General features: G+C 54.3%; 40 non-coding genes across 40 annotated transcripts; all 40 read right to left on the reverse strand.

The window, feature by feature from the left end:
- Positions 1-733: 733 nt before the first annotated feature.
- On the reverse strand, positions 734-805 carry Trnah-gug. The gene has a single exon. It is a non-coding gene; the product is annotated as a tRNA-His (tRNA).
- A 386-nt stretch (positions 806-1,191) lies between these two features.
- Positions 1,192-1,263, reverse strand: Trnae-uuc. The gene has a single exon. It is a non-coding gene; the product is annotated as a tRNA-Glu (tRNA).
- A 447-nt stretch (positions 1,264-1,710) lies between these two features.
- Trnal-uag lies at positions 1,711-1,792 on the reverse strand. Its single transcript has one exon. It is a non-coding gene; the product is annotated as a tRNA-Leu (tRNA).
- Positions 1,793-2,540: 748 nt separating this feature from the next.
- Trnah-gug lies at positions 2,541-2,612 on the reverse strand. The gene has a single exon. It is a non-coding gene; the product is annotated as a tRNA-His (tRNA).
- Positions 2,613-2,998: 386 nt separating this feature from the next.
- On the reverse strand, positions 2,999-3,070 carry Trnae-cuc. The gene has a single exon. It is a non-coding gene; the product is annotated as a tRNA-Glu (tRNA).
- Positions 3,071-3,517: 447 nt separating this feature from the next.
- Trnal-uag lies at positions 3,518-3,599 on the reverse strand. Its single transcript has one exon. It is a non-coding gene; the product is annotated as a tRNA-Leu (tRNA).
- A 748-nt stretch (positions 3,600-4,347) lies between these two features.
- Trnah-gug lies at positions 4,348-4,419 on the reverse strand. Its single transcript has one exon. It is a non-coding gene; the product is annotated as a tRNA-His (tRNA).
- A 386-nt stretch (positions 4,420-4,805) lies between these two features.
- On the reverse strand, positions 4,806-4,877 carry Trnae-uuc. Its single transcript has one exon. It is a non-coding gene; the product is annotated as a tRNA-Glu (tRNA).
- Positions 4,878-5,324: 447 nt separating this feature from the next.
- On the reverse strand, positions 5,325-5,406 carry Trnal-uag. The gene has a single exon. It is a non-coding gene; the product is annotated as a tRNA-Leu (tRNA).
- Positions 5,407-6,154: 748 nt separating this feature from the next.
- Trnah-gug lies at positions 6,155-6,226 on the reverse strand. The gene has a single exon. It is a non-coding gene; the product is annotated as a tRNA-His (tRNA).
- Positions 6,227-6,612: 386 nt separating this feature from the next.
- On the reverse strand, positions 6,613-6,684 carry Trnae-cuc. Its single transcript has one exon. It is a non-coding gene; the product is annotated as a tRNA-Glu (tRNA).
- A 447-nt stretch (positions 6,685-7,131) lies between these two features.
- Trnal-uag lies at positions 7,132-7,213 on the reverse strand. The gene has a single exon. It is a non-coding gene; the product is annotated as a tRNA-Leu (tRNA).
- Positions 7,214-7,961: 748 nt separating this feature from the next.
- On the reverse strand, positions 7,962-8,033 carry Trnah-gug. The gene has a single exon. It is a non-coding gene; the product is annotated as a tRNA-His (tRNA).
- Positions 8,034-8,419: 386 nt separating this feature from the next.
- On the reverse strand, positions 8,420-8,491 carry Trnae-cuc. The gene has a single exon. It is a non-coding gene; the product is annotated as a tRNA-Glu (tRNA).
- Positions 8,492-8,938: 447 nt separating this feature from the next.
- Positions 8,939-9,020, reverse strand: Trnal-uag. Its single transcript has one exon. It is a non-coding gene; the product is annotated as a tRNA-Leu (tRNA).
- Positions 9,021-9,768: 748 nt separating this feature from the next.
- Trnah-gug lies at positions 9,769-9,840 on the reverse strand. The gene has a single exon. It is a non-coding gene; the product is annotated as a tRNA-His (tRNA).
- A 386-nt stretch (positions 9,841-10,226) lies between these two features.
- Trnae-cuc lies at positions 10,227-10,298 on the reverse strand. The gene has a single exon. It is a non-coding gene; the product is annotated as a tRNA-Glu (tRNA).
- A 447-nt stretch (positions 10,299-10,745) lies between these two features.
- Trnal-uag lies at positions 10,746-10,827 on the reverse strand. Its single transcript has one exon. It is a non-coding gene; the product is annotated as a tRNA-Leu (tRNA).
- A 748-nt stretch (positions 10,828-11,575) lies between these two features.
- Trnah-gug lies at positions 11,576-11,647 on the reverse strand. Its single transcript has one exon. It is a non-coding gene; the product is annotated as a tRNA-His (tRNA).
- A 386-nt stretch (positions 11,648-12,033) lies between these two features.
- On the reverse strand, positions 12,034-12,105 carry Trnae-uuc. Its single transcript has one exon. It is a non-coding gene; the product is annotated as a tRNA-Glu (tRNA).
- Positions 12,106-12,552: 447 nt separating this feature from the next.
- On the reverse strand, positions 12,553-12,634 carry Trnal-uag. The gene has a single exon. It is a non-coding gene; the product is annotated as a tRNA-Leu (tRNA).
- Positions 12,635-13,382: 748 nt separating this feature from the next.
- On the reverse strand, positions 13,383-13,454 carry Trnah-gug. The gene has a single exon. It is a non-coding gene; the product is annotated as a tRNA-His (tRNA).
- A 386-nt stretch (positions 13,455-13,840) lies between these two features.
- On the reverse strand, positions 13,841-13,912 carry Trnae-cuc. Its single transcript has one exon. It is a non-coding gene; the product is annotated as a tRNA-Glu (tRNA).
- Positions 13,913-14,359: 447 nt separating this feature from the next.
- Positions 14,360-14,441, reverse strand: Trnal-uag. The gene has a single exon. It is a non-coding gene; the product is annotated as a tRNA-Leu (tRNA).
- A 748-nt stretch (positions 14,442-15,189) lies between these two features.
- Trnah-gug lies at positions 15,190-15,261 on the reverse strand. Its single transcript has one exon. It is a non-coding gene; the product is annotated as a tRNA-His (tRNA).
- A 386-nt stretch (positions 15,262-15,647) lies between these two features.
- Positions 15,648-15,719, reverse strand: Trnae-cuc. The gene has a single exon. It is a non-coding gene; the product is annotated as a tRNA-Glu (tRNA).
- Positions 15,720-16,166: 447 nt separating this feature from the next.
- On the reverse strand, positions 16,167-16,248 carry Trnal-uag. Its single transcript has one exon. It is a non-coding gene; the product is annotated as a tRNA-Leu (tRNA).
- Positions 16,249-16,996: 748 nt separating this feature from the next.
- Positions 16,997-17,068, reverse strand: Trnah-gug. The gene has a single exon. It is a non-coding gene; the product is annotated as a tRNA-His (tRNA).
- Positions 17,069-17,454: 386 nt separating this feature from the next.
- Trnae-cuc lies at positions 17,455-17,526 on the reverse strand. Its single transcript has one exon. It is a non-coding gene; the product is annotated as a tRNA-Glu (tRNA).
- A 447-nt stretch (positions 17,527-17,973) lies between these two features.
- On the reverse strand, positions 17,974-18,055 carry Trnal-uag. Its single transcript has one exon. It is a non-coding gene; the product is annotated as a tRNA-Leu (tRNA).
- A 748-nt stretch (positions 18,056-18,803) lies between these two features.
- Positions 18,804-18,875, reverse strand: Trnah-gug. The gene has a single exon. It is a non-coding gene; the product is annotated as a tRNA-His (tRNA).
- Positions 18,876-19,261: 386 nt separating this feature from the next.
- On the reverse strand, positions 19,262-19,333 carry Trnae-cuc. The gene has a single exon. It is a non-coding gene; the product is annotated as a tRNA-Glu (tRNA).
- Positions 19,334-19,780: 447 nt separating this feature from the next.
- Positions 19,781-19,862, reverse strand: Trnal-uag. Its single transcript has one exon. It is a non-coding gene; the product is annotated as a tRNA-Leu (tRNA).
- A 748-nt stretch (positions 19,863-20,610) lies between these two features.
- Trnah-gug lies at positions 20,611-20,682 on the reverse strand. Its single transcript has one exon. It is a non-coding gene; the product is annotated as a tRNA-His (tRNA).
- A 386-nt stretch (positions 20,683-21,068) lies between these two features.
- On the reverse strand, positions 21,069-21,140 carry Trnae-cuc. Its single transcript has one exon. It is a non-coding gene; the product is annotated as a tRNA-Glu (tRNA).
- A 447-nt stretch (positions 21,141-21,587) lies between these two features.
- On the reverse strand, positions 21,588-21,669 carry Trnal-uag. Its single transcript has one exon. It is a non-coding gene; the product is annotated as a tRNA-Leu (tRNA).
- Positions 21,670-22,417: 748 nt separating this feature from the next.
- On the reverse strand, positions 22,418-22,489 carry Trnah-gug. The gene has a single exon. It is a non-coding gene; the product is annotated as a tRNA-His (tRNA).
- Positions 22,490-22,875: 386 nt separating this feature from the next.
- On the reverse strand, positions 22,876-22,947 carry Trnae-cuc. Its single transcript has one exon. It is a non-coding gene; the product is annotated as a tRNA-Glu (tRNA).
- Positions 22,948-23,395: 448 nt separating this feature from the next.
- On the reverse strand, positions 23,396-23,477 carry Trnal-uag. Its single transcript has one exon. It is a non-coding gene; the product is annotated as a tRNA-Leu (tRNA).
- A 1,204-nt stretch (positions 23,478-24,681) lies between these two features.
- Trnae-cuc lies at positions 24,682-24,753 on the reverse strand. Its single transcript has one exon. It is a non-coding gene; the product is annotated as a tRNA-Glu (tRNA).
- Positions 24,754-24,879: the final 126 nt, after the last annotated feature.

The following is a 24,879-nucleotide window of genomic DNA, read 5'->3' on the forward strand; positions in this document are numbered from 1 at the left end:
GCAAAACGTTTCCTTTGTACTACAAAGATCACTTCGAAATGGAAGTATCTTGGCAATCGCCGTGCCATGTATTTCCACTGCTCTCCCACTGGAAGCGTCTCTTTAGGCCATCCACAGCAAGAAAAAGCCGTGCCCGCCGTATGGTAGCGACGCCACTTGTCTGTAGCTGTCGCAGTTAAGGAGACAGCGTCAAGAGACGTTTTCGTGCCGTGACCAGGTTTCGAACCTGGGCTTTCCGTAACCACTAAAGTATCGTAGCTGTAACTGTCAGGCGGAGCTAGAATGCTCCATGTATCAAACATTTTGTGAGCTCAAGGAGGTTACACTTGAAGAAAAAGCGGCAGGTTAACGCGATCGCAGCAAAACCCCCGGCAGCTACGGGATTCGAAACCGCGCCTACAGAGAGACTGGTGCCTTAAACCAGCGCCTTAAAGCGCTCGGCCACGCTACATGCGCTGCTTGGTGCGCCAGTGTTCCTAGCATTTGTACAAACAGTGCACGCCACAGCTTCCTGTTCTGCTGGGACTGGCTGCTCACCCATCGCACTTCAAACAACTGCCCTTTTCGACTACAGAGAGCAGCGGACGTCTGCGCTCAGTGGGGCGACATTACGTGCTGGGGATGAAGTGGTAGGGCAAACTGCGGCCTACGGAACACGAGTGAAAAAATCAAGAGAGTACTGTCATTTCGAGTACTCGTCATTGCAACGGCAGCAAGGCAAAACTTTCAAAATTGCCGTGACCAGGATTCGAACCTGGGTTATTGCGGCCACAACGCAATGTCCTAACCACTAGACGATCACGGCCATGGCCACGGAGGCGCCCGCGAAGGCAGCTGGCTCGAATGCAAGTGGCGATACCCAGCAAAGCCTAGGCCAAGGTGTACGCCACAGCAGTGTCAGACACGGTCTCCATCACATGTATACGAGCAAATGAACGTGCCTGCGCTGTCAGGACACTAACTACAGTGGTTAGCTGCATTCACCTCCGTGGCAATGTCTTGCAGTCCTCCAAGCCTCTTGACTACAGGTACCGGTATGTGGCTCGATAACAAGTGGATAGACGCCGCATCTCTCTCGCCGTCAGGTGTTGCCGCGAGTCATACTTAACGTAGCTTTGTGCACGCGTCAGCGTAGCGTCAGTCGAGCAAAGTCGAGACAAGTCGCATAAGAGGAGCAATAAAAACGCGCAATTCCGGTACCGGGAATCGAACCCGGGCCTCCTGGGTGAAAGCCAGGTATCCTAGCCACTAGACCACACCGGATAACGACGGCAGCGCTCTTTCCAGCGAACGCAGCAGCCACCCACGGTTAACTGACGACAACTGCAAAAAATCCACTCTCTCACGTTATATAGAACGGCGCGCTCCGGACGCATTTTGTGGAGACGGACGCCAGCAATGATGAGAGCAAAAGGTGCCTACAAATCCCGTCGTTGCACCACGCACTGTTCTACGACAATTCACCAAGCAGACGCTCACGCCTTGTTGTGCTGTTTCCTTTGCGGGCAACGAGTGCATCTGCCTTCGACACAGGGAACATTACACGTTTGGCAGCTGTGGGATTGGAACCCACGCCTCCGAAGAGAATGGTGCCTGAAACCAGCGCCTTAGACCGCTCGGCCACGCTACCTACACAACACGCGCGTCACAAGAGCTGCGTCCCACCCCACGAGAACACACCGCAACGGCACAAAAATGAGACGTAAAAAGTGGCAACGGTGGGATTCGAACCCACGCCTCCGAAGAGACTGGTGCCTAAAACCAGCGCCTTAGACCGCTCGGCCACGTTACCATGGGAGCAGCAGCCGCAAAACGTTTCCTTTGTACTACAAAGATCACTTCGAAATGGAAGTATCTTGGCAATCGCCGTGCCATGTATTTCCACTGCTCTCCCACTGGAAGCGTCTCTTTAGGCCATCCACAGCAAGAAAAAGCCGTGCCCGCCGTATGGTAGCGACGCCACTTGTCTGTAGCTGTCGCAGTTAAGGAGACAGCGTCAAGAGACGTTTTCGTGCCGTGACCAGGTTTCGAACCTGGGCTTTCCGTAACCACTAAAGTATCGTAGCTGTAACTGTCAGGCGGAGCTAGAATGCTCCATGTATCAAACATTTTGTGAGCTCAAGGAGGTTACACTTGAAGAAAAAGCGGCAGGTTAACGCGATCGCAGCAAAACCCCCGGCAGCTACGGGATTCGAAACCGCGCCTACAGAGAGACTGGTGCCTTAAACCAGCGCCTTAAAGCGCTCGGCCACGCTACATGCGCTGCTTGGTGCGCCAGTGTTCCTAGCATTTGTACAAACAGTGCACGCCACAGCTTCCTGTTCTGCTGGGACTGGCTGCTCACCCATCGCACTTCAAACAACTGCCCTTTTCGACTACAGAGAGCAGCGGACGTCTGCGCTCTGGGGGGCGACATTACGTGCTGGGGATGAAGTGGTAGGGCAAACTGCGGCCTACGGAACACGAGTGAAAAAATCAAGAGAGTACTGTCATTTCGAGTACTCGTCATTGCAACGGCAGCAAGGCAAAACTTTCAAAATTGCCGTGACCAGGATTCGAACCTGGGTTATTGCGGCCACAACGCAATGTCCTAACCACTAGACGATCACGGCCATGGCCACGGAGGCGCCCGCGAAGGCAGCTGGCTCGAATGCAAGTGGCGATACCCAGCAAAGCCTAGGCCAAGGTGTACGCCACAGCAGTGTCAGACACGGTCTCCATCACATGTATACGAGCAAATGAACGTGCCTGCGCTGTCAGGACACTAACTACAGTGGTTAGCTGCATTCACCTCCGTGGCAATGTCTTGCAGTCCTCCAAGCCTCTTGACTACAGGTACCGGTATGTGGCTCGATAACAAGTGGATAGACGCCGCATCTCTCTCGCCGTCAGGTGTTGCCGCGAGTCATACTTAACGTAGCTTTGTGCACGCGTCAGCGTAGCGTCAGTCGAGCAAAGTCGAGACAAGTCGCATAAGAGGAGCAATAAAAACGCGCAATTCCGGTACCGGGAATCGAACCCGGGCCTCCTGGGTGAGAGCCAGGTATCCTAGCCACTAGACCACACCGGATAACGACGGCAGCGCTCTTTCCAGCGAACACAGCAGCCACCCACGGTTAACTGACGACAACTGCAAAAAATCCACTCTCTCACGTTATATAGAACGGCGCGCTCCGGACGCATTTTGTGGAGACGGACGCCAGCAATGATGAGAGCAAAAGGTGCCTACAAATCCCGTCGTTGCACCACGCACTGTTCTACGACAATTCACCAAGCAGACGCTCACGCCTTGTTGTGCTGTTTCCTTTGCGGGCAACGAGTGCATCTGCCTTCGACACAGGGAACATTACACGTTTGGCAGCTGTGGGATTGGAACCCACGCCTCCGAAGAGAATGGTGCCTGAAACCAGCGCCTTAGACCGCTCGGCCACGCTACCTACACAACACGCGCGTCACAAGAGCTGCGTCCCACCCCACGAGAACACACCGCAACGGCACAAAAATGAGACGTAAAAAGTGGCAACGGTGGGATTCGAACCCACGCCTCCGAAGAGACTGGTGCCTAAAACCAGCGCCTTAGACCGCTCGGCCACGTTACCATGGGAGCAGCAGCCGCAAAACGTTTCCTTTGTACTACAAAGATCACTTCGAAATGGAAGTATCTTGGCAATCGCCGTGCCATGTATTTCCACTGCTCTCCCACTGGAAGCGTCTCTTTAGGCCATCCACAGCAAGAAAAAGCCGTGCCCGCCGTATGGTAGCGACGCCACTTGTCTGTAGCTGTCGCAGTTAAGGAGACAGCGTCAAGAGACGTTTTCGTGCCGTGACCAGGTTTCGAACCTGGGCTTTCCGTAACCACTAAAGTATCGTAGCTGTAACTGTCAGGCGGAGCTAGAATGCTCCATGTATCAAACATTTTGTGAGCTCAAGGAGGTTACACTTGAAGAAAAAGCGGCAGGTTAACGCGATCGCAGCAAAACCCCCGGCAGCTACGGGATTCGAAACCGCGCCTACAGAGAGACTGGTGCCTTAAACCAGCGCCTTAAAGCGCTCGGCCACGCTACATGCGCTGCTTGGTGCGCCAGTGTTCCTAGCATTTGTACAAACAGTGCACGCCACAGCTTCCTGTTCTGCTGGGACTGGCTGCTCACCCATCGCACTTCAAACAACTGCCCTTTTCGACTACAGAGAGCAGCGGACGTCTGCGCTCAGTGGGGCGACATTACGTGCTGGGGATGAAGTGGTAGGGCAAACTGCGGCCTACGGAACACGAGTGAAAAAATCAAGAGAGTACTGTCATTTCGAGTACTCGTCATTGCAACGGCAGCAAGGCAAAACTTTCAAAATTGCCGTGACCAGGATTCGAACCTGGGTTATTGCGGCCACAACGCAATGTCCTAACCACTAGACGATCACGGCCATGGCCACGGAGGCGCCCGCGAAGGCAGCTGGCTCGAATGCAAGTGGCGATACCCAGCAAAGCCTAGGCCAAGGTGTACGCCACAGCAGTGTCAGACACGGTCTCCATCACATGTATACGAGCAAATGAACGTGCCTGCGCTGTCAGGACACTAACTACAGTGGTTAGCTGCATTCACCTCCGTGGCAATGTCTTGCAGTCCTCCAAGCCTCTTGACTACAGGTACCGGTATGTGGCTCGATAACAAGTGGATAGACGCCGCATCTCTCTCGCCGTCAGGTGTTGCCGCGAGTCATACTTAACGTAGCTTTGTGCACGCGTCAGCGTAGCGTCAGTCGAGCAAAGTCGAGACAAGTCGCATAAGAGGAGCAATAAAAACGCGCAATTCCGGTACCGGGAATCGAACCCGGGCCTCCTGGGTGAAAGCCAGGTATCCTAGCCACTAGACCACACCGGATAACGACGGCAGCGCTCTTTCCAGCGAACGCAGCAGCCACCCACGGTTAACTGACGACAACTGCAAAAAATCCACTCTCTCACGTTATATAGAACGGCGCGCTCCGGACGCATTTTGTGGAGACGGACGCCAGCAATGATGAGAGCAAAAGGTGCCTACAAATCCCGTCGTTGCACCACGCACTGTTCTACGACAATTCACCAAGCAGACGCTCACGCCTTGTTGTGCTGTTTCCTTTGCGGGCAACGAGTGCATCTGCCTTCGACACAGGGAACATTACACGTTTGGCAGCTGTGGGATTGGAACCCACGCCTCCGAAGAGAATGGTGCCTGAAACCAGCGCCTTAGACCGCTCGGCCACGCTACCTACACAACACGCGCGTCACAAGAGCTGCGTCCCACCCCACGAGAACACACCGCAACGGCACAAAAATGAGACGTAAAAAGTGGCAACGGTGGGATTCGAACCCACGCCTCCGAAGAGACTGGTGCCTAAAACCAGCGCCTTAGACCGCTCGGCCACGTTACCATGGGAGCAGCAGCCGCAAAACGTTTCCTTTGTACTACAAAGATCACTTCGAAATGGAAGTATCTTGGCAATCGCCGTGCCATGTATTTCCACTGCTCTCCCACTGGAAGCGTCTCTTTAGGCCATCCACAGCAAGAAAAAGCCGTGCCCGCCGTATGGTAGCGACGCCACTTGTCTGTAGCTGTCGCAGTTAAGGAGACAGCGTCAAGAGACGTTTTCGTGCCGTGACCAGGTTTCGAACCTGGGCTTTCCGTAACCACTAAAGTATCGTAGCTGTAACTGTCAGGCGGAGCTAGAATGCTCCATGTATCAAACATTTTGTGAGCTCAAGGAGGTTACACTTGAAGAAAAAGCGGCAGGTTAACGCGATCGCAGCAAAACCCCCGGCAGCTACGGGATTCGAAACCGCGCCTACAGAGAGACTGGTGCCTTAAACCAGCGCCTTAAAGCGCTCGGCCACGCTACATGCGCTGCTTGGTGCGCCAGTGTTCCTAGCATTTGTACAAACAGTGCACGCCACAGCTTCCTGTTCTGCTGGGACTGGCTGCTCACCCATCGCACTTCAAACAACTGCCCTTTTCGACTACAGAGAGCAGCGGACGTCTGCGCTCAGTGGGGCGACATTACGTGCTGGGGATGAAGTGGTAGGGCAAACTGCGGCCTACGGAACACGAGTGAAAAAATCAAGAGAGTACTGTCATTTCGAGTACTCGTCATTGCAACGGCAGCAAGGCAAAACTTTCAAAATTGCCGTGACCAGGATTCGAACCTGGGTTATTGCGGCCACAACGCAATGTCCTAACCACTAGACGATCACGGCCATGGCCACGGAGGCGCCCGCGAAGGCAGCTGGCTCGAATGCAAGTGGCGATACCCAGCAAAGCCTAGGCCAAGGTGTACGCCACAGCAGTGTCAGACACGGTCTCCATCACATGTATACGAGCAAATGAACGTGCCTGCGCTGTCAGGACACTAACTACAGTGGTTAGCTGCATTCACCTCCGTGGCAATGTCTTGCAGTCCTCCAAGCCTCTTGACTACAGGTACCGGTATGTGGCTCGATAACAAGTGGATAGACGCCGCATCTCTCTCGCCGTCAGGTGTTGCCGCGAGTCATACTTAACGTAGCTTTGTGCACGCGTCAGCGTAGCGTCAGTCGAGCAAAGTCGAGACAAGTCGCATAAGAGGAGCAATAAAAACGCGCAATTCCGGTACCGGGAATCGAACCCGGGCCTCCTGGGTGAGAGCCAGGTATCCTAGCCACTAGACCACACCGGATAACGACGGCAGCGCTCTTTCCAGCGAACGCAGCAGCCACCCACGGTTAACTGACGACAACTGCAAAAAATCCACTCTCTCACGTTATATAGAACGGCGCGCTCCGGACGCATTTTGTGGAGACGGACGCCAGCAATGATGAGAGCAAAAGGTGCCTACAAATCCCGTCGTTGCACCACGCACTGTTCTACGACAATTCACCAAGCAGACGCTCACGCCTTGTTGTGCTGTTTCCTTTGCGGGCAACGAGTGCATCTGCCTTCGACACAGGGAACATTACACGTTTGGCAGCTGTGGGATTGGAACCCACGCCTCCGAAGAGAATGGTGCCTGAAACCAGCGCCTTAGACCGCTCGGCCACGCTACCTACACAACACGCGCGTCACAAGAGCTGCGTCCCACCCCACGAGAACACACCGCAACGGCACAAAAATGAGACGTAAAAAGTGGCAACGGTGGGATTCGAACCCACGCCTCCGAAGAGACTGGTGCCTAAAACCAGCGCCTTAGACCGCTCGGCCACGTTACCATGGGAGCAGCAGCCGCAAAACGTTTCCTTTGTACTACAAAGATCACTTCGAAATGGAAGTATCTTGGCAATCGCCGTGCCATGTATTTCCACTGCTCTCCCACTGGAAGCGTCTCTTTAGGCCATCCACAGCAAGAAAAAGCCGTGCCCGCCGTATGGTAGCGACGCCACTTGTCTGTAGCTGTCGCAGTTAAGGAGACAGCGTCAAGAGACGTTTTCGTGCCGTGACCAGGTTTCGAACCTGGGCTTTCCGTAACCACTAAAGTATCGTAGCTGTAACTGTCAGGCGGAGCTAGAATGCTCCATGTATCAAACATTTTGTGAGCTCAAGGAGGTTACACTTGAAGAAAAAGCGGCAGGTTAACGCGATCGCAGCAAAACCCCCGGCAGCTACGGGATTCGAAACCGCGCCTACAGAGAGACTGGTGCCTTAAACCAGCGCCTTAAAGCGCTCGGCCACGCTACATGCGCTGCTTGGTGCGCCAGTGTTCCTAGCATTTGTACAAACAGTGCACGCCACAGCTTCCTGTTCTGCTGGGACTGGCTGCTCACCCATCGCACTTCAAACAACTGCCCTTTTCGACTACAGAGAGCAGCGGACGTCTGCGCTCTGGGGGGCGACATTACGTGCTGGGGATGAAGTGGTAGGGCAAACTGCGGCCTACGGAACACGAGTGAAAAAATCAAGAGAGTACTGTCATTTCGAGTACTCGTCATTGCAACGGCAGCAAGGCAAAACTTTCAAAATTGCCGTGACCAGGATTCGAACCTGGGTTATTGCGGCCACAACGCAATGTCCTAACCACTAGACGATCACGGCCATGGCCACGGAGGCGCCCGCGAAGGCAGCTGGCTCGAATGCAAGTGGCGATACCCAGCAAAGCCTAGGCCAAGGTGTACGCCACAGCAGTGTCAGACACGGTCTCCATCACATGTATACGAGCAAATGAACGTGCCTGCGCTGTCAGGACACTAACTACAGTGGTTAGCTGCATTCACCTCCGTGGCAATGTCTTGCAGTCCTCCAAGCCTCTTGACTACAGGTACCGGTATGTGGCTCGATAACAAGTGGATAGACGCCGCATCTCTCTCGCCGTCAGGTGTTGCCGCGAGTCATACTTAACGTAGCTTTGTGCACGCGTCAGCGTAGCGTCAGTCGAGCAAAATCGAGACAAGTCGCATAAGAGGAGCAATAAAAACGCGCAATTCCGGTACCGGGAATCGAACCCGGGCCTCCTGGGTGAGAGCCAGGTATCCTAGCCACTAGACCACACCGGATAACGACGGCAGCGCTCTTTCCAGCGGATTCAGCAGCCACCCACGGTTAACTGACGACAACTGCAAAAAATCCACTCTCTCACGTTATATAGAACGGCGCGCTCCGGACGCATTTTGTGGAGACGGACGCCAGCAATGATGAGAGCAAAAGGTGCCTACAAATCCCGTCGTTGCACCACGCACTGTTCTACTACAATTCACCAAGCAGACGCTCACGCCTTGTTGTGCTGTTTCCTTTGCGGGCAACGAGTGCATCTGCCTTCGACACAGGGAACATTACACGTTTGGCAGCTGTGGGATTGGAACCCACGCCTCCGAAGAGAATGGTGCCTGAAACCAGCGCCTTAGACCGCTCGGCCACGCTACCTACACAACACGCGCGTCACAAGAGCTGCGTCCCACCCCACGAGAACACACCGCAACGGCACAAAAATGAGACGTAAAAAGTGGCAACGGTGGGATTCGAACCCACGCCTCCGAAGAGACTGGTGCCTAAAACCAGCGCCTTAGACCGCTCGGCCACGTTACCATGGGAGCAGCAGCCGCAAAACGTTTCCTTTGTACTACAAAGATCACTTCGAAATGGAAGTATCTTGGCAATCGCCGTGCCATGTATTTCCACTGCTCTCCCACTGGAAGCGTCTCTTTAGGCCATCCACAGCAAGAAAAAGCCGTGCCCGCCGTATGGTAGCGACGCCACTTGTCTGTAGCTGTCGCAGTTAAGGAGACAGCGTCAAGAGACGTTTTCGTGCCGTGACCAGGTTTCGAACCTGGGCTTTCCGTAACCACTAAAGTATCGTAGCTGTAACTGTCAGGCGGAGCTAGAATGCTCCATGTATCAAACATTTTGTGAGCTCAAGGAGGTTACACTTGAAGAAAAAGCGGCAGGTTAACGCGATCGCAGCAAAACCCCCGGCAGCTACGGGATTCGAAACCGCGCCTACAGAGAGACTGGTGCCTTAAACCAGCGCCTTAAAGCGCTCGGCCACGCTACATGCGCTGCTTGGTGCGCCAGTGTTCCTAGCATTTGTACAAACAGTGCACGCCACAGCTTCCTGTTCTGCTGGGACTGGCTGCTCACCCATCGCACTTCAAACAACTGCCCTTTTCGACTACAGAGAGCAGCGGACGTCTGCGCTCTGGGGGGCGACATTACGTGCTGGGGATGAAGTGGTAGGGCAAACTGCGGCCTACGGAACACGAGTGAAAAAATCAAGAGAGTACTGTCATTTCGAGTACTCGTCATTGCAACGGCAGCAAGGCAAAACTTTCAAAATTGCCGTGACCAGGATTCGAACCTGGGTTATTGCGGCCACAACGCAATGTCCTAACCACTAGACGATCACGGCCATGGCCACGGAGGCGCCCGCGAAGGCAGCTGGCTCGAATGCAAGTGGCGATACCCAGCAAAGCCTAGGCCAAGGTGTACGCCACAGCAGTGTCAGACACGGTCTCCATCACATGTATACGAGCAAATGAACGTGCCTGCGCTGTCAGGACACTAACTACAGTGGTTAGCTGCATTCACCTCCGTGGCAATGTCTTGCAGTCCTCCAAGCCTCTTGACTACAGGTACCGGTATGTGGCTCGATAACAAGTGGATAGACGCCGCATCTCTCTCGCCGTCAGGTGTTGCCGCGAGTCATACTTAACGTAGCTTTGTGCACGCGTCAGCGTAGCGTCAGTCGAGCAAAATCGAGACAAGTCGCATAAGAGGAGCAATAAAAACGCGCAATTCCGGTACCGGGAATCGAACCCGGGCCTCCTGGGTGAGAGCCAGGTATCCTAGCCACTAGACCACACCGGATAACGACGGCAGCGCTCTTTCCAGCGGATTCAGCAGCCACCCACGGTTAACTGACGACAACTGCAAAAAATCCACTCTCTCACGTTATATAGAACGGCGCGCTCCGGACGCATTTTGTGGAGACGGACGCCAGCAATGATGAGAGCAAAAGGTGCCTACAAATCCCGTCGTTGCACCACGCACTGTTCTACGACAATTCACCAAGCAGACGCTCACGCCTTGTTGTGCTGTTTCCTTTGCGGGCAACGAGTGCATCTGCCTTCGACACAGGGAACATTACACGTTTGGCAGCTGTGGGATTGGAACCCACGCCTCCGAAGAGAATGGTGCCTGAAACCAGCGCCTTAGACCGCTCGGCCACGCTACCTACACAACACGCGCGTCACAAGAGCTGCGTCCCACCCCACGAGAACACACCGCAACGGCACAAAAATGAGACGTAAAAAGTGGCAACGGTGGGATTCGAACCCACGCCTCCGAAGAGACTGGTGCCTAAAACCAGCGCCTTAGACCGCTCGGCCACGTTACCATGGGAGCAGCAGCCGCAAAACGTTTCCTTTGTACTACAAAGATCACTTCGAAATGGAAGTATCTTGGCAATCGCCGTGCCATGTATTTCCACTGCTCTCCCACTGGAAGCGTCTCTTTAGGCCATCCACAGCAAGAAAAAGCCGTGCCCGCCGTATGGTAGCGACGCCACTTGTCTGTAGCTGTCGCAGTTAAGGAGACAGCGTCAAGAGACGTTTTCGTGCCGTGACCAGGTTTCGAACCTGGGCTTTCCGTAACCACTAAAGTATCGTAGCTGTAACTGTCAGGCGGAGCTAGAATGCTCCATGTATCAAACATTTTGTGAGCTCAAGGAGGTTACACTTGAAGAAAAAGCGGCAGGTTAACGCGATCGCAGCAAAACCCCCGGCAGCTACGGGATTCGAAACCGCGCCTACAGAGAGACTGGTGCCTTAAACCAGCGCCTTAAAGCGCTCGGCCACGCTACATGCGCTGCTTGGTGCGCCAGTGTTCCTAGCATTTGTACAAACAGTGCACGCCACAGCTTCCTGTTCTGCTGGGACTGGCTGCTCACCCATCGCACTTCAAACAACTGCCCTTTTCGACTACAGAGAGCAGCGGACGTCTGCGCTCAGTGGGGCGACATTACGTGCTGGGGATGAAGTGGTAGGGCAAACTGCGGCCTACGGAACACGAGTGAAAAAATCAAGAGAGTACTGTCATTTCGAGTACTCGTCATTGCAACGGCAGCAAGGCAAAACTTTCAAAATTGCCGTGACCAGGATTCGAACCTGGGTTATTGCGGCCACAACGCAATGTCCTAACCACTAGACGATCACGGCCATGGCCACGGAGGCGCCCGCGAAGGCAGCTGGCTCGAATGCAAGTGGCGATACCCAGCAAAGCCTAGGCCAAGGTGTACGCCACAGCAGTGTCAGACACGGTCTCCATCACATGTATACGAGCAAATGAACGTGCCTGCGCTGTCAGGACACTAACTACAGTGGTTAGCTGCATTCACCTCCGTGGCAATGTCTTGCAGTCCTCCAAGCCTCTTGACTACAGGTACCGGTATGTGGCTCGATAACAAGTGGATAGACGCCGCATCTCTCTCGCCGTCAGGTGTTGCCGCGAGTCATACTTAACGTAGCTTTGTGCACGCGTCAGCGTAGCGTCAGTCGAGCAAAGTCGAGACAAGTCGCATAAGAGGAGCAATAAAAACGCGCAATTCCGGTACCGGGAATCGAACCCGGGCCTCCTGGGTGAAAGCCAGGTATCCTAGCCACTAGACCACACCGGATAACGACGGCAGCGCTCTTTCCAGCGAACGCAGCAGCCACCCACGGTTAACTGACGACAACTGCAAAAAATCCACTCTCTCACGTTATATAGAACGGCGCGCTCCGGACGCATTTTGTGGAGACGGACGCCAGCAATGATGAGAGCAAAAGGTGCCTACAAATCCCGTCGTTGCACCACGCACTGTTCTACGACAATTCACCAAGCAGACGCTCACGCCTTGTTGTGCTGTTTCCTTTGCGGGCAACGAGTGCATCTGCCTTCGACACAGGGAACATTACACGTTTGGCAGCTGTGGGATTGGAACCCACGCCTCCGAAGAGAATGGTGCCTGAAACCAGCGCCTTAGACCGCTCGGCCACGCTACCTACACAACACGCGCGTCACAAGAGCTGCGTCCCACCCCACGAGAACACACCGCAACGGCACAAAAATGAGACGTAAAAAGTGGCAACGGTGGGATTCGAACCCACGCCTCCGAAGAGACTGGTGCCTAAAACCAGCGCCTTAGACCGCTCGGCCACGTTACCATGGGAGCAGCAGCCGCAAAACGTTTCCTTTGTACTACAAAGATCACTTCGAAATGGAAGTATCTTGGCAATCGCCGTGCCATGTATTTCCACTGCTCTCCCACTGGAAGCGTCTCTTTAGGCCATCCACAGCAAGAAAAAGCCGTGCCCGCCGTATGGTAGCGACGCCACTTGTCTGTAGCTGTCGCAGTTAAGGAGACAGCGTCAAGAGACGTTTTCGTGCCGTGACCAGGTTTCGAACCTGGGCTTTCCGTAACCACTAAAGTATCGTAGCTGTAACTGTCAGGCGGAGCTAGAATGCTCCATGTATCAAACATTTTGTGAGCTCAAGGAGGTTACACTTGAAGAAAAAGCGGCAGGTTAACGCGATCGCAGCAAAACCCCCGGCAGCTACGGGATTCGAAACCGCGCCTACAGAGAGACTGGTGCCTTAAACCAGCGCCTTAAAGCGCTCGGCCACGCTACATGCGCTGCTTGGTGCGCCAGTGTTCCTAGCATTTGTACAAACAGTGCACGCCACAGCTTCCTGTTCTGCTGGGACTGGCTGCTCACCCATCGCACTTCAAACAACTGCCCTTTTCGACTACAGAGAGCAGCGGACGTCTGCGCTCAGTGGGGCGACATTACGTGCTGGGGATGAAGTGGTAGGGCAAACTGCGGCCTACGGAACACGAGTGAAAAAATCAAGAGAGTACTGTCATTTCGAGTACTCGTCATTGCAACGGCAGCAAGGCAAAACTTTCAAAATTGCCGTGACCAGGATTCGAACCTGGGTTATTGCGGCCACAACGCAATGTCCTAACCACTAGACGATCACGGCCATGGCCACGGAGGCGCCCGCGAAGGCAGCTGGCTCGAATGCAAGTGGCGATACCCAGCAAAGCCTAGGCCAAGGTGTACGCCACAGCAGTGTCAGACACGGTCTCCATCACATGTATACGAGCAAATGAACGTGCCTGCGCTGTCAGGACACTAACTACAGTGGTTAGCTGCATTCACCTCCGTGGCAATGTCTTGCAGTCCTCCAAGCCTCTTGACTACAGGTACCGGTATGTGGCTCGATAACAAGTGGATAGACGCCGCATCTCTCTCGCCGTCAGGTGTTGCCGCGAGTCATACTTAACGTAGCTTTGTGCACGCGTCAGCGTAGCGTCAGTCGAGCAAAGTCGAGACAAGTCGCATAAGAGGAGCAATAAAAACGCGCAATTCCGGTACCGGGAATCGAACCCGGGCCTCCTGGGTGAGAGCCAGGTATCCTAGCCACTAGACCACACCGGATAACGACGGCAGCGCTCTTTCCAGCGAACGCAGCAGCCACCCACGGTTAACTGACGACAACTGCAAAAAATCCACTCTCTCACGTTATATAGAACGGCGCGCTCCGGACGCATTTTGTGGAGACGGACGCCAGCAATGATGAGAGCAAAAGGTGCCTACAAATCCCGTCGTTGCACCACGCACTGTTCTACGACAATTCACCAAGCAGACGCTCACGCCTTGTTGTGCTGTTTCCTTTGCGGGCAACGAGTGCATCTGCCTTCGACACAGGGAACATTACACGTTTGGCAGCTGTGGGATTGGAACCCACGCCTCCGAAGAGAATGGTGCCTGAAACCAGCGCCTTAGACCGCTCGGCCACGCTACCTACACAACACGCGCGTCACAAGAGCTGCGTCCCACCCCACGAGAACACACCGCAACGGCACAAAAATGAGACGTAAAAAGTGGCAACGGTGGGATTCGAACCCACGCCTCCGAAGAGACTGGTGCCTAAAACCAGCGCCTTAGACCGCTCGGCCACGTTACCATGGGAGCAGCAGCCGCAAAACGTTTCCTTTGTACTACAAAGATCACTTCGAAATGGAAGTATCTTGGCAATCGCCGTGCCATGTATTTCCACTGCTCTCCCACTGGAAGCGTCTCTTTAGGCCATCCACAGCAAGAAAAAGCCGTGCCCGCCGTATGGTAGCGACGCCACTTGTCTGTAGCTGTCGCAGTTAAGGAGACAGCGTCAAGAGACGTTTTCGTGCCGTGACCAGGTTTCGAACCTGGGCTTTCCGTAACCACTAAAGTATCGTAGCTGTAACTGTCAGGCGGAGCTAGAATGCTCCATGTATCAAACATTTTGTGAGCTCAAGGAGGTTACACTTGAAGAAAAAGCGGCAGGTTAACGCGATCGCAGCAAAACCCCCGGCAGCTACGGGATTCGAAACCGCGCCTACAGAGAGACTGGTGCCTTAAACCAGCGCCTTAAAGCGCTCGGCCACGCTACATGCGCTGCTTGGTGCGCCAGTGTTCCTAGCATTTGTACAAACAGTGCACGCCACAGCTTCCTGTTCTGCTGGGACTGGCTGCTCACCCATCGCACTTCAAACAACTGCCCTTTTCGACTACAGAGAGCAGCGGACGTCTGCGCTCAGTGGGGCGACATTACGTGCTGGGGATGAAGTGGTAGGGCAAACTGCGGCCTACGGAACACGAGTGAAAAAATCAAGAGAGTACTGTCATTTCGAGTACTCGTCATTGCAACGGCAGCAAGGCAAAACTTTCAAAATTGCCGTGACCAGGATTCGAACCTGGGTTATTGCGGCCACAACGCAATGTCCTAACCACTAGACGATCACGGCCATGGCCACGGAGGCGCCCGCGAAGGCAGCTGGCTCGAATGCAAGTGGCGATACCCAGCAAAGCCTAGGCCAAGGTGTACGCCACAGCAGTGTCAGACACGGTCTCCATCACATGTATACGAGCAAATGAACGTGCCTGCGCTGTCAGGACACTAACTACAGTGGTTAGCTGCATTCACCTCCGTGGCAATGTCTTGCAGTCCTCCAAGCCTCTTGACTACAGGTACCGGTATGTGGCTCGATAACAAGTGGATAGACGCCGCATCTCTCTCGCCGTCAGGTGTTGCCGCGAGTCATACTTAACGTAGCTTTGTGCACGCGTCAGCGTAGCGTCAGTCGAGCAAAGTCGAGACAAGTCGCATAAGAGGAGCAATAAAAACGCGCAATTCCGGTACCGGGAATCGAACCCGGGCCTCCTGGGTGAGAGCCAGGTATCCTAGCCACTAGACCACACCGGATAACGACGGCAGCGCTCTTTCCAGCGAACGCAGCAGCCACCCACGGTTAACTGACGACAACTGCAAAAAATCCACTCTCTCACGTTATATAGAACGGCGCGCTCCGGACGCATTTTGTGGAGACGGACGCCAGCAATGATGAGAGCAAAAGGTGCCTACAAATCCCGTCGTTGCACCACGCACTGTTCTACGACAATTCACCAAGCAGACGCTCACGCCTTGTTGTGCTGTTTCCTTTGCGGGCAACGAGTGCATCTGCCTTCGACACAGGGAACATTACACGTTTGGCAGCTGTGGGATTGGAACCCACGCCTCCGAAGAGAATGGTGCCTGAAACCAGCGCCTTAGACCGCTCGGCCACGCTACCTACACAACACGCGCGTCACAAGAGCTGCGTCCCACCCCACGAGAACACACCGCAACGGCACAAAAATGAGACGTAAAAAGTGGCAACGGTGGGATTCGAACCCACGCCTCCGAAGAGACTGGTGCCTAAAACCAGCGCCTTAGACCGCTCGGCCACGTTACCATGGGAGCAGCAGCCGCAAAACGTTTCCTTTGTACTACAAAGATCACTTCGAAATGGAAGTATCTTGGCAATCGCCGTGCCATGTATTTCCACTGCTCTCCCACTGGAAGCGTCTCTTTAGGCCATCCACAGCAAGAAAAAGCCGTGCCCGCCGTATGGTAGCGACGCCACTTGTCTGTAGCTGTCGCAGTTAAGGAGACAGCGTCAAGAGACGTTTTCGTGCCGTGACCAGGTTTCGAACCTGGGCTTTCCGTAACCACTAAAGTATCGTAGCTGTAACTGTCAGGCGGAGCTAGAATGCTCCATGTATCAAACATTTTGTGAGCTCAAGGAGGTTACACTTGAAGAAAAAGCGGCAGGTTAACGCGATCGCAGCAAAACCCCCGGCAGCTACGGGATTCGAAACCGCGCCTACAGAGAGACTGGTGCCTTAAACCAGCGCCTTAAAGCGCTCGGCCACGCTACATGCGCTGCTTGGTGCGCCAGTGTTCCTAGCATTTGTACAAACAGTGCACGCCACAGCTTCCTGTTCTGCTGGGACTGGCTGCTCACCCATCGCACTTCAAACAACTGCCCTTTTCGACTACAGAGAGCAGCGGACGTCTGCGCTCAGTGGGGCGACATTACGTGCTGGGGATGAAGTGGTAGGGCAAACTGCGGCCTACGGAACACGAGTGAAAAAATCAAGAGAGTACTGTCATTTCGAGTACTCGTCATTGCAACGGCAGCAAGGCAAAACTTTCAAAATTGCCGTGACCAGGATTCGAACCTGGGTTATTGCGGCCACAACGCAATGTCCTAACCACTAGACGATCACGGCCATGGCCACGGAGGCGCCCGCGAAGGCAGCTGGCTCGAATGCAAGTGGCGATACCCAGCAAAGCCTAGGCCAAGGTGTACGCCACAGCAGTGTCAGACACGGTCTCCATCACATGTATACGAGCAAATGAACGTGCCTGCGCTGTCAGGACACTAACTACAGTGGTTAGCTGCATTCACCTCCGTGGCAATGTCTTGCAGTCCTCCAAGCCTCTTGACTACAGGTACCGGTATGTGGCTCGATAACAAGTGGATAGACGCCGCATCTCTCTCGCCGTCAGGTGTTGCCGCGAGTCATACTTAACGTAGCTTTGTGCACGCGTCAGCGTAGCGTCAGTCGAGCAAAGTCGAGACAAGTCGCATAAGAGGAGCAATAAAAACGCGCAATTCCGGTACCGGGAATCGAACCCGGGCCTCCTGGGTGAGAGCCAGGTATCCTAGCCACTAGACCACACCGGATAACGACGGCAGCGCTCTTTCCAGCGAACGCAGCAGCCACCCACGGTTAACTGACGACAACTGCAAAAAATCCACTCTCTCACGTTATATAGAACGGCGCGCTCCGGACGCATTTTGTGGAGACGGACGCCAGCAATGATGAGAGCAAAAGGTGCCTACAAATCCCGTCGTTGCACCACGCACTGTTCTACGACAATTCACCAAGCAGACGCTCACGCCTTGTTGTGCTGTTTCCTTTGCGGGCAACGAGTGCATCTGCCTTCGACACAGGGAACATTACACGTTTGGCAGCTGTGGGATTGGAACCCACGCCTCCGAAGAGAATGGTGCCTGAAACCAGCGCCTTAGACCGCTCGGCCACGCTACCTACACAACACGCGCGTCACAAGAGCTGCGTCCCACCCCACGAGAACACACCGCAACGGCACAAAAATGAGACGTAAAAAGTGGCAACGGTGGGATTCGAACCCACGCCTCCGAAGAGACTGGTGCCTAAAACCAGCGCCTTAGACCGCTCGGCCACGTTACCATGGGAGCAGCAGCCGCAAAACGTTTCCTTTGTACTACAAAGATCACTTCGAAATGGAAGTATCTTGGCAATCGCCGTGCCATGTATTTCCACTGCTCTCCCACTGGAAGCGTCTCTTTAGGCCATCCACAGCAAGAAAAAGCCGTGCCCGCCGTATGGTAGCGACGCCACTTGTCTGTAGCTGTCGCAGTTAAGGAGACAGCGTCAAGAGACGTTTTCGTGCCGTGACCAGGTTTCGAACCTGGGCTTTCCGTAACCACTAAAGTATCGTAGCTGTAACTGTCAGGCGGAGCTAGAATGCTCCATGTATCAAACATTTTGTGAGCTCAAGGAGGTTACACTTGAAGAAAAAGCGGCAGGTTAACGCGATCGCAGCAAAACCCCCGGCAGCTACGGGATTCGAAACCGCGCCTACAGAGAGACTGGTGCCTTAAACCAGCGCCTTAAAGCGCTCGGCCACGCTACATGCGCTGCTTGGTGCGCCAGTGTTCCTAGCATTTGTACAAACAGTGCACGCCACAGCTTCCTGTTCTGCTGGGACTGGCTGCTCACCCATCGCACTTCAAACAACTGCCCTTTTCGACTACAGAGAGCAGCGGACGTCTGCGCTCAGTGGGGCGACATTACGTGCTGGGGATGAAGTGGTAGGGCAAACTGCGGCCTACGGAACACGAGTGAAAAAATCAAGAGAGTACTGTCATTTCGAGTACTCGTCATTGCAACGGCAGCAAGGCAAAACTTTCAAAATTGCCGTGACCAGGATTCGAACCTGGGTTATTGCGGCCACAACGCAATGTCCTAACCACTAGACGATCACGGCCATGGCCACGGAGGCGCCCGCGAAGGCAGCTGGCTCGAATGCAAGTGGCGATACCCAGCAAAGCCTAGGCCAAGGTGTACGCCACAGCAGTGTCAGACACGGTCTCCATCACATGTATACGAGCAAATGAACGTGCCTGCGCTGTCAGGACACTAACTACAGTGGTTAGCTGCATTCACCTCCGTGGCAATGTCTTGCAGTCCTCCAAGCCTCTTGACTACAGGTACCGGTATGTGGCTCGATAACAAGTGGATAGACGCCGCATCTCTCTCGCCGTCAGGTGTTGCCGCGAGTCATACTTAACGTAGCTTTGTGCACGCGTCAGCGTAGCGTCAGTCGAGCAAAGTCGAGACAAGTCGCATAAGAGGAGCAATAAAAACGCGCAATTCCGGTACCGGGAATCGAACCCGGGCCTCCTGGGTGAGAGCCAGGTATCCTAGCCACTAGACCACACCGGATAACGACGGCAGCGCTCTTTCCAGCGAACGCAGCAGCCACCCACGGTTAACTGACGACAACTGCAAAAAATCCACTCTCTCACGTTATATAGAACGGCGCGCTCCGGACGCATTTTGTGGAGACGGACGCCAGCAATGATGAGAGCAAAAGGTGCCTACAAATCCCGTCGTTGCACCACGCACTGTTCTACGACAATTCACCAAGCAGACGCTCACGCCTTGTTGTGCTGTTTCCTTTGCGGGCAACGAGTGCATCTGCCTTCGACACAGGGAACATTACACGTTTGGCAGCTGTGGGATTGGAACCCACGCCTCCGAAGAGAATGGTGCCTGAAACCAGCGCCTTAGACCGCTCGGCCACGCTACCTACACAACACGCGCGTCACAAGAGCTGCGTCCCACCCCACGAGAACACACCGCAACGGCACAAAAATGAGACGTAAAAAGTGGCAACGGTGGGATTCGAACCCACGCCTCCGAAGAGACTGGTGCCTAAAACCAGCGCCTTAGACCGCTCGGCCACGTTACCATGGGAGCAGCAGCCGCAAAACGTTTCCTTTGTACTACAAAGATCACTTCGAAATGGAAGTATCTTGGCAATCGCCGTGCCATGTATTTCCACTGCTCTCCCACTGGAAGCGTCTCTTTAGGCCATCCACAGCAAGAAAAAGCCGTGCCCGCCGTATGGTAGCGACGCCACTTGTCTGTAGCTGTCGCAGTTAAGGAGACAGCGTCAAGAGACGTTTTCGTGCCGTGACCAGGTTTCGAACCTGGGCTTTCCGTAACCACTAAAGTATCGTAGCTGTAACTGTCAGGCGGAGCTAGAATGCTCCATGTATCAAACATTTTGTGAGCTCAAGGAGGTTACACTTGAAGAAAAAGCGGCAGGTTAACGCGATCGCAGCAAAACCCCCGGCAGCTACGGGATTCGAAACCGCGCCTACAGAGAGACTGGTGCCTTAAACCAGCGCCTTAAAGCGCTCGGCCACGCTACATGCGCTGCTTGGTGCGCCAGTGTTCCTAGCATTTGTACAAACAGTGCACGCCACAGCTTCCTGTTCTGCTGGGACTGGCTGCTCACCCATCGCACTTCAAACAACTGCCCTTTTCGACTACAGAGAGCAGCGGACGTCTGCGCTCAGTGGGGCGACATTACGTGCTGGGGATGAAGTGGTAGGGCAAACTGCGGCCTACGGAACACGAGTGAAAAAATCAAGAGAGTACTGTCATTTCGAGTACTCGTCATTGCAACGGCAGCAAGGCAAAACTTTCAAAATTGCCGTGACCAGGATTCGAACCTGGGTTATTGCGGCCACAACGCAATGTCCTAACCACTAGACGATCACGGCCATGGCCACGGAGGCGCCCGCGAAGGCAGCTGGCTCGAATGCAAGTGGCGATACCCAGCAAAGCCTAGGCCAAGGTGTACGCCACAGCAGTGTCAGACACGGTCTCCATCACATGTATACGAGCAAATGAACGTGCCTGCGCTGTCAGGACACTAACTACAGTGGTTAGCTGCATTCACCTCCGTGGCAATGTCTTGCAGTCCTCCAAGCCTCTTGACTACAGGTACCGGTATGTGGCTCGATAACAAGTGGATAGACGCCGCATCTCTCTCGCCGTCAGGTGTTGCCGCGAGTCATACTTAACGTAGCTTTGTGCACGCGTCAGCGTAGCGTCAGTCGAGCAAAGTCGAGACAAGTCGCATAAGAGGAGCAATAAAAACGCGCAATTCCGGTACCGGGAATCGAACCCGGGCCTCCTGGGTGAGAGCCAGGTATCCTAGCCACTAGACCACACCGGATAACGACGGCAGCGCTCTTTCCAGCGAACGCAGCAGCCACCCACGGTTAACTGACGACAACTGCAAAAAATCCACTCTCTCACGTTATATAGAACGGCGCGCTCCGGACGCATTTTGTGGAGACGGACGCCAGCAATGATGAGAGCAAAAGGTGCCTACAAATCCCGTCGTTGCACCACGCACTGTTCTACGACAATTCACCAAGCAGACGCTCACGCCTTGTTGTGCTGTTTCCTTTGCGGGCAACGAGTGCATCTGCCTTCGACACAGGGAACATTACACGTTTGGCAGCTGTGGGATTGGAACCCACGCCTCCGAAGAGAATGGTGCCTGAAACCAGCGCCTTAGACCGCTCGGCCACGCTACCTACACAACACGCGCGTCACAAGAGCTGCGTCCCACCCCACGAGAACACACCGCAACGGCACAAAAATGAGACGTAAAAAGTGGCAACGGTGGGATTCGAACCCACGCCTCCGAAGAGACTGGTGCCTAAAACCAGCGCCTTAGACCGCTCGGCCACGTTACCATGGGAGCAGCAGCCGCAAAACGTTTCCTTTGTACTACAAAGATCACTTCGAAATGGAAGTATCTTGGCAATCGCCGTGCCATGTATTTCCACTGCTCTCCCACTGGAAGCGTCTCTTTAGGCCATCCACAGCAAGAAAAAGCCGTGCCCGCCGTATGGTAGCGACGCCACTTGTCTGTAGCTGTCGCAGTTAAGGAGACAGCGTCAAGAGACGTTTTCGTGCCGTGACCAGGTTTCGAACCTGGGCTTTCCGTAACCACTAAAGTATCGTAGCTGTAACTGTCAGGCGGAGCTAGAATGCTCCATGTATCAAACATTTTGTGAGCTCAAGGAGGTTACACTTGAAGAAAAAGCGGCAGGTTAACGCGATCGCAGCAAAACCCCCGGCAGCTACGGGATTCGAAACCGCGCCTACAGAGAGACTGGTGCCTTAAACCAGCGCCTTAAAGCGCTCGGCCACGCTACATGCGCTGCTTGGTGCGCCAGTGTTCCTAGCATTTGTACAAACAGTGCACGCCACAGCTTCCTGTTCTGCTGGGACTGGCTGCTCACCCATCGCACTTCAAACAACTGCCCTTTTCGACTACAGAGAGCAGCGGACGTCTGCGCTCAGTGGGGCGACATTACGTGCTGGGGATGAAGTGGTAGGGCAAACTGCGGCCTACGGAACACGAGTGAAAAAATCAAGAGAGTACTGTCATTTCGAGTACTCGTCATTGCAACGGCAGCAAGGCAAAACTTTCAAAATTGCCGTGACCAGGATTCGAACCTGGGTTATTGCGGCCACAACGCAATGTCCTAACCACTAGACGATCACGGCCATGGCCACGGAGGCGCCCGCGAAGGCAGCTGGCTCGAATGCAAGTGGCGATACCCAGCAAAGCCTAGGCCAAGGTGTACGCCACAGCAGTGTCAGACACGGTCTCCATCACATGTATACGAGCAAATGAACGTGCCTGCGCTGTCAGGACACTAACTACAGTGGTTAGCTGCATTCACCTCCGTGGCAATGTCTTGCAGTCCTCCAAGCCTCTTGACTACAGGTACCGGTATGTGGCTCGATAACAAGTGGATAGACGCCGCATCTCTCTCGCCGTCAGGTGTTGCCGCGAGTCATACTTAACGTAGCTTTGTGCACGCGTCAGCGTAGCGTCAGTCGAGCAAAGTCGAGACAAGTCGCATAAGAGGAGCAATAAAAACGCGCAATTCCGGTACCGGGAATCGAACCCGGGCCTCCTGGGTGAGAGCCAGGTATCCTAGCCACTAGACCACACCGGATAACGACGGCAGCGCTCTTTCCAGCGAACGCAGCAGCCACCCACGGTTAACTGACGACAACTGCAAAAAATCCACTCTCTCACGTTATATAGAACGGCGCGCTCCGGACGCATTTTGTGGAGACGGACGCCAGCAATGATGAGAGCAAAAGGTGCCTACAAATCCCGTCGTTGCACCACGCACTGTTCTACGACAATTCACCAAGCAGACGCTCACGCCTTGTTGTGCTGTTTCCTTTGCGGGCAACGAGTGCATCTGCCTTCGACACAGGGAACATTACACGTTTGGCAGCTGTGGGATTGGAACCCACGCCTCCGAAGAGAATGGTGCCTGAAACCAGCGCCTTAGACCGCTCGGCCACGCTACCTACACAACACGCGCGTCACAAGAGCTGCGTCCCACCCCACGAGAACACACCGCAACGGCACAAAAAATGAGACGTAAAAAGTGGCAACGGTGGGATTCGAACCCACGCCTCCGAAGAGACTGGTGCCTAAAACCAGCGCCTTAGACCGCTCGGCCACGTTACCATGGGAGCAGCAGCCGCAAAACGTTTCCTTTGTACTACAAAGATCACTTCGAAATGGAAGTATCTTGGCAATCGCCGTGCCATGTATTTCCACTGCTCTCCCACTGGAAGGCGTCTCTTTAGGCCATCCACAGCAAGAAAAAGCCGTGCCCGCCGTATGGTAGCGACGCCACTTGTCTGTAGCTGTCGCAGTTAAGGAGACAGCGTCAAGAGACGTTTCGTGCCGTGACCAGGTTTCGAACCTGGGCTTTCCGTAACCACTAAAGTATCGTAGCTGTAACTGTCAGGCGGAGCTAGAATGCTCCATGTATCAAACATTTTGTGAGCTCAAGGAGGTTACACTTGAAGAAAAAGCGGCAGGTTAACGCGATCGCAGCAAAACCCCCGGCAGCTACGGGATTCGAAACCGCGCCTACAGAGAGACTGGTGCCTTAAACCAGCGCCTTAAAGCGCTCGGCCACGCTACATGCGCTGCTTGGTGCGCCAGTGTTCCTAGCATTTGTACAAACAGTGCACGCCACAGCTTCCTGTTCTGCTGGGACTGGCTGCTCACCCATCGCACTTCAAACAACTGCCCTTTTCGACTACAGAGAGCAGCGGACGTCTGCGCTCAGTGGGGCGACATTACGTGCTGGGGATGAAGTGGTAGGGCAAACTGCGGCCTACGGAACACGAGTGAAAAAATCAAGAGAGTACTGTCATTTCGAGTACTCGTCATTGCAACGGCAGCAAGGCAAAACTTTCAAAATTGCCGTGACCAGGATTCGAACCTGGGTTATTGCGGCACAACGCAATGTCCTAACCACTAGACGATCACGGCCATGGCCACGGAGGCGCCCGCGAAGGCAGCTGGCTCGAATGCAAGTGGCGATACCCAGCAAAGCCTAGGCCAAGGTGTACGCCACAGCAGTGTCAGACACGGTCTCCATCACATGTATACGAGCAAATGAACGTGCCTGCGCTGTCAGGACACTAACTACAGTGGTTAGCTGCATTCACCTCCGTGGCAATGTCTTGCAGTCCTCCAAGCCTCTTGACTACAGGTACCGGTATGTGGCTCGATAACAAGTGGATAGACGCCGCATCTCTCTCGCCGTCAGGTGTTGCCGCGAGTCATACTTAACGTAGCTTTGTGCACGCGTCAGCGTAGCGTCAGTCGAGCAAAGTCGAGACAAGTCGCATAAGAGGAGCAATAAAAACGCGCAATTCGGTACCGGGAATCGAACCCGGGCCTCCTGGGTGAGAGCCAGGTATCCTAGCCACTAGACCACACCGGATAACGACGGCAGCGCTCTTTCAGCGAACGCAGCAGCCACCCACGGTTAACTGACGACAACTGCAAAAATCCACTCTCTCACGTTATATAGAACGGCCGCGCTCCGGACGCATTTTGTGGAGACGGA

Source organism: Schistocerca americana, unplaced genomic scaffold (genome assembly GCF_021461395.2).
Source record: "Schistocerca americana isolate TAMUIC-IGC-003095 unplaced genomic scaffold, iqSchAmer2.1 HiC_scaffold_1047, whole genome shotgun sequence".
NCBI lineage: Eukaryota > Metazoa > Arthropoda > Insecta > Orthoptera > Acrididae > Schistocerca > Schistocerca americana.